Source organism: Rhinolophus sinicus, linkage group LG16, assembly GCF_036562045.2.
Source record: "Rhinolophus sinicus isolate RSC01 linkage group LG16, ASM3656204v1, whole genome shotgun sequence".
Classification (NCBI taxonomy): domain Eukaryota; kingdom Metazoa; phylum Chordata; class Mammalia; order Chiroptera; family Rhinolophidae; genus Rhinolophus; species Rhinolophus sinicus.
The window spans coordinates 32,326,964-32,333,453 of record NC_133765.1 but is presented as its reverse complement, the minus strand read 5'-3'; positions in this window follow the sequence as shown (position 1 = coordinate 32,333,453).

Genomic DNA, 6,490 nt, shown 5'->3' with positions numbered 1-6,490 from the left:
TCTAGCACCTTAGGTCATTGTGAGCTCGTAGTTTTTCTCCCAACAACCTAGGGGGGTTAAGAAGGGAGGCAGAATCGGCCCATTTCATAGGTGGAAAGGAGTGACTTGCATTAAGGCCGTGCAGCTAATTCATGGCAGAGCCAGGACTCAAATTCAAGTCTGAATTACACTAAGAGAAAGAAAAGCTGGACCAAAAAAGAATATGTACTGTACGTTTATATACTTGATTGTATGTCAGTTACGTCTCAATCAAACCCGCCAGCGGTCGGCTCAGGTGCAAGAGGCCAGGACTGACTGAGCTTGGGCCACTGCTGGCGTCACAAACCCCCTGCGACTTCACGGATCTGGAGGAAGGATCGTTTCCCCAGCTGGGGCAGAGAAGAAGCTGCTTAAACATGTAGAATCCAGTTGTATAACTACTAGTTGTATCACTTGTGTAATTTCTGGGTCAGTTTAGACAGATTTTTCTAGGTCCTATTTTGTGGCTTCTTTGCATGTCTGGTGGTTTTTGATTGAATGCCAGACGTTCTGAATTTTCCAGTTTGGGTACTGGGTATTTTTGTGTTCCTATAAATATTCTTGAACTTTGTTCTCATACTTGGTTACTTGGAGACAGTTTGCTCCTTTTGGATAAAACTTTTAAGCTTTATCAGGACCTGAGCAATGATTAGCCTGAGGCTGATTTTGTTCCACTACTCAGGCAAAATTGATGCCCCATACAGTTTTCCACACTGGCTATTGGGAACAGGAACTATTTCCTGTTCTTTGCCAGTTCTAATTCTTTTGGCTGGTCTGTCTGTCCTCAGCCTCTGGCAGTTTCCTTACATGTATGAGCTTCTCGGTACTCACCTGGGTACTTGAGTGGGACGCCCAGATCTAGAGTTCTCTCTCTGGTCCTCTGCCCTGCCAACTAGCTGCCTTAGATGCCTTGGATGCCTTGTCTTCTCAACCTAGGAAGACCGTTGGGTTGCACCTTGAGTGTCCCCTTCCTTTGCTGCTATCTGAAAACTATTCAGGCCATGTTAGGGCCCAGCACATTCCTCTCAGATCTCTGTCCTTCATGGCCGGATGTCCAATGCCTTGAGAACCATTTGTTAGATTAGAATTAGAAGTGTCCTGAAAGCATTTTTACTTTCTAGATTGTTATAAAGTCTTGATGCCATTCTGATTTGCACGTAACTAATTTTTTCCTTTGAGGCATTGTAGGATGTCTATCTGGTATTTTGAAATTTTCCCATGTTGCATGTTGGTGTGGATTCTTTTTCCATTTAAATAGCTTAGACACTTAGTGAGCACTTTCTGGAAACTCATGTGTCCCCTTGAGTTTTTCAGAATTTATAGTATTTTGGTAATTTCTCTCCAGCTTTCTCTTATTTCTTTGCACAGTTCCAATTATAGTTGGATGTTGTTTTAGGCTGATCATTATTTTTTTTCGTATTTTTTTTTGGCCCTACTTATGGGAGATCCCTCAACTTTATCCTTTCTTTATATTTCTTTGATATCCTTTCATCTTTGTAGTTCTTTGATAATTAGTTTCTAAAACCTTTGTCTTTTATCCTCTCACAGCCTCCCCCCCCCAACTTAATGGATGTCATACTTTTTCTTATACTTTGTGCCATAGTTGTTTCTTGGATGGATATCTTGTTCTACTCTCTCTATTGTCTATTTCCTGGGAGTTCTTTATTTTTGTTTCGGTATTTTATTTCCTCAAACCTCAGATGTTTCTTGGCTGTCTGTATGTTTAAGAGTGGAGCACCAAAGGTGATCAGACATGCTTTTTAACTGTCCAATTTCACGGTAGGACAATAGGCTGGCATTCTCACTGGAGAGCCCCAGGTGTCTGCATCATGTGGGTCTTTTCTCTGGGTTAGTTCAGAGAAGGGTCCTCGAGCCTTCTGTATAAACCTAGGGTGGGGCTGGAATCATGAGCTTTTTGGGTGGTTTCTCCAGAATATAACTTCTGGCCTTTTATAGGGTGGTGGAGACTTGAACTTCTGCTTCTTACATTAATTTCCAGTCCTTGCTTTTCTTCTCTGACACATGGGGCCGCCAGTTCCTTCGCTTTACACTGTGTTTTGGTTATTTTTTTTAAAGTGAAGGCAGATAAGCTTGCTGCCCATGATGTGCTCTGCATCAGTTGTCCTCTTTCAGAAATTGTTTTGAAATGATAGATGTCTTTTGGTTTCATGAGTATTGAATGCGTGCATGTCTTGATTTCCTCATGTTGGTGTACTTGTAAGAAACGCATATCCATATGGTATAACCTCTCTACAGAAAAGTGCGTGGCCATGTACAGCTCAGTGTGGACACATCAGTCACCACCACCCAAATCCAAAAACAGTATCAAGACACTGGAACACGTGTCATGCTCCCTCCCAGTCACTGCACTCGCTCTGGGGCCCAAATAACCACTTTCTTTTTACCACTTATTTTTGACTTTTGAACATTTAAATGAACTCATACCATCAAGTCCTCTTTTTATGCCTGGTTCCTTTTGCTGATCACGGTGTTTATGAGTCACTCGTGTTGCATATAGCGATTTGTTTTCCTTAGTGTTCCATTGTGTGCCATCATTTAGTCTATTGTTGAGAAATCTTCAACTTGTGTCTAGTTTTGGCTGTTACTATTATTGCTGCTGTGACCATTCTTGTATATGTCTTTTGGGGAATATGTACCGTGTTTACCCGAAAAGAAAACCGAGCCGGACCACCAGCTCTAATGTGTCTTTGGGAGCAAAACTTAATATAACACCCGATCTTATTTTACTATAAGTAAAATAGTAAAATAAGACCGGGTCTTATATAAGACTGGGTGTTACATTAATTTTTGCTCCCAAAGACACATTAGAGCTGGTGGTCCGGCTCGGTCTTCTTTTTGGGGTAACAGAAGTACCAGATTTCCAAAGTAGCTGTAGCTTACAGTCCCTACAGTATGCAGGATGCGGTTCTGTTGGTTCCACATCTTCCCCTACCATGGTATGGTCTTTCTAGCCCGATTTGGTGGTGTAGTATCTCGCTGTAATTTTAGTTTTGGTTGGTGTAGTTTTTTTTTTAATTGGGGAATGGGAGGAACAGTGTGTTTTTCCAGGACCCATCAGCTTTTTTTTTCAATCTAGTTGTGGAGGGTGCAGCTCACTGGCCCATGTGTGAATTGAACTGGCGACCTTGGTGTTATGAGCGCTGTGCTCTAAACAACTGAGCCACGCGGCCGCCCCCAGTTGGTGTAATTTTCAATATACTTATTTTTTTAAGACGCAACTCGAGATGGCCTCAGCCATCCTGGCAAGCAGGAGAATCCTTGCTATGTTCAGCTGGGCAGAGGGCTGAGGCATCTGACGCCGTAGCCCCTCATGTCTGACCTAGCTCTTTTCAGTGAGGGGTGGTTTTGCTCCGTTTCCAGTACCTTGTAGCAACAGGAGAAGGAGAGCTGCTTGGTCCTCACCTGAGAGGGTTCTTGCTCTTTCTACAATAAAGACATATGTGGGACACTTCCACTAAGTACAAGAAAGATAGAGTTCAGAGAATGAGAATTAAGTGGGTCTGGGTGAGGACTCCTGTGGAGCAGGAGGAGATGTGAGTCGAGGAGACTGGATTCCCCTCAGTGAAGTCACACGGCACCCTGGGTGGGGAGGGGCGGGTAGTGGGGACAGCTGTGCCAGAAGAGGACAGAGGTCGATCTCGGAAGGTGGTGCTGAGCTAAGTGTTTACCTCTTCCCTGCATTTCCCTCTTTCACAAAATACAGTTGACTCTTGAATAACTTGGGGGTGAGGTGTGCCAGCCGCCTGTGCAGTGAAAAATGCATATAACTTAAGTCGGCCCTCAGCTCACTAGGATCCCTAACTGCCAGTTGACCCTTGAGTGGGCTTGAACTGCTCAGTTGAAAAAGCAAATCCACACACAAGTGGATCTGCACGTGTCGGCCTTGCACTGTGCCAGGGTCAGCCATAGTCCTATAGGCGCAGACGTAGTGTAAGGAGGGCCCAGACTGCCAGTGCAACAGTCCACGTGAGGCAAATCTCACACCAGCACAAGAGCATAGACCAGCTCCAGGGCAAGGAGCGGGCAGAACATGCAGGCTTCGGTTTAGCTTTGACCTTGGATTTCCATCTGTTCAATCATATGTTCTATATGAAAACCACAGACTCAAGGGGTCGAGTTGGGGGAATGGGTAGTTTATGAGCATAATGGGGTAAGAATCACATCAAGTGCCAAGAGACCATAATTATACTTTAATTCTTAGCCACTTGGAGGCACTTAAGTTATCAGCCATTCAAGCATACCTATGGCCTTTGAATCTCCTCAGCAAGAGTAGATAACTATGACCCTGTCCCAATTTGTATGCCTGGCTCTACTTCTTCCAGTGGCTTTTATATACAAGCGGGCTGCAATGGCTTGCGCTGTGGACTTTCTTAAAATCTCTCAAAGGTCCACAAACCTCAAACAAGCAGTGGCTGGCCTCTGTGCCCTGTACCCTGTATCTCTTGCTAAGTGGCTCCAAGCCTGGCACAAACAGTGGTTAGTCTTGGCTGGGAATGTAGTTTCAACTAAATGGCCACAAACCTGACACAAGTGGCAGCTGGTTTCAGCTTACGTCATGGTGCTCACCAGAGTCCCAAGCCCAGCACAGTGGCAGCCAGCCTCGGTTCACAGCATAGCCTCTCCCAAGCGCCACCCAGCTCAGCAAAAGTGGCAATCAACTCCTACCAGGCGGCCCCACACTGGACTCAAACTGCATTTGACCTTGTCCTGCACTGGAGCCCCTCCTAAGAGATTCCAGAATCAACACACCTGGGTGACCACCTTCAGATAACATCAGAGCACCACCCACCCAACTCCACAAACAACACACCTGAAGGGTGGACTTGGCAGGCACCAGAGCCTCCTGAAGTAACTCCTATTCCTGGGGTCAGTCCCTGCACAAGAGTTGTCCGCTGTAGTCACAGCCAGTCAGCTTGAGGGTCAGTCCCACCCACTGATATGCCAACAACAATCATGGCTCAACGACAATGGGAGGACATATACAACTCACATAGGGACACACCTGGAGCACCCAGCTCAGGTGACAGGAAGACTGGGCCCACAGGCCACTCTGCCAAGACTGGGAGACACACACTGGGAGTCAGCTGAAATGAGACAAACATGGCCCAAATGAAACAGGACAAAACTTCAGACAAAGAACTAAATGAAAGAGAGACAAGCAATCTACCAGATACAGAGTTCAAAACACTGGTTTATAAGGATGATCAATGAGTTTATTCCACAAACAGGTAGAAAACAAAAAAGAACCAGTCCAAAATGAAGAATTCAATAACTGAAATGAAGAATACATTAGAGGGAATCAACAGCAGATTGGAGGAAGCACAAGATCAAATCAGTGATCTGGAAGATAGGGTAGTAGAAAACACCCAATCAGAACAGTGAAAAGAAAAAAAGCTTTTTTTAAAGAATAGGGACCTCTGGGACATCAAGCATACCAACATTTGCATCATAGGGGTACCAGGAGAAGAGAAAGAGCAAACCTATTTGGAATTTAAAACCCATTTGAAGAAATAATGATGGAAAACTTCCCTAACTTGGCAAAGGAAATAGATATACAAGCCCAAGAAGCGCAGAGTCCCAAATAAGAAGAGTCCACACCAAGACATGTCATAGTTAAAATGCCAAAGGTTAAATAAGAAGACAGAATCTTTAAAAGCAGCAAGAAAAAGGCAACTAGTTACCTATAAGGAAGCCCCCCATAAGACTCTCACCTGATTTCTCAACAGAAAGTTTGCAGAACAGAAGCTATTGTGACAGAATATTCAAAGTGATGAAAAGCAAAGATCTATAACCAAGGTTACTGTACCCAGCAAACTTATCATTTAAAATTGAAGAAGAAATAGTTTCCCAGATAAGAAAAAGCTAAAGGAGTCCATCGTCACTAAACCAGTATTACAAGAAATATTAAAGGGACTTCTATAAGAAAATAAAAAATACGAATTAGAAAATACAGGAAAGAAAATTCTGACAAAGGCAAACAGTAAAAGCACTGGATCAACCAACGATAATGCTAGTACAAAGGTTAAAAGGCAAAAGTAGGAAGACCAATGTAAATTAAAGGATACATACAAATATTCACAAAAGAAGTAAAACATGACGGGGTGAGTAAAAATTATAATTTCAGACTGTGTTCAAACTTAAGTGACCATCTTCTTTAAAAAAAAAATTATATATATATGTGTTTGTGGTTTAGGGGGAAATATAACTAGATAGTTTGTTAGCTTTTCAATTAAAATAAGAACCCTTGTGGTATGTTGTCTTTTTATAATCAGTGATCCCCTGTGGGGAAAACTATTTACAATACTGGCATGTAAAGGAAATTTAACATTAAAATGTGGCAAAACCCAGAAAGCATCCATCATGAATGCAAGATACTTTTCAATAAAAAGTAAGTTACATAAAAAACAAAACCGAACAAACAAAAAACCACAAGCTAAACATAGCTTGGTAT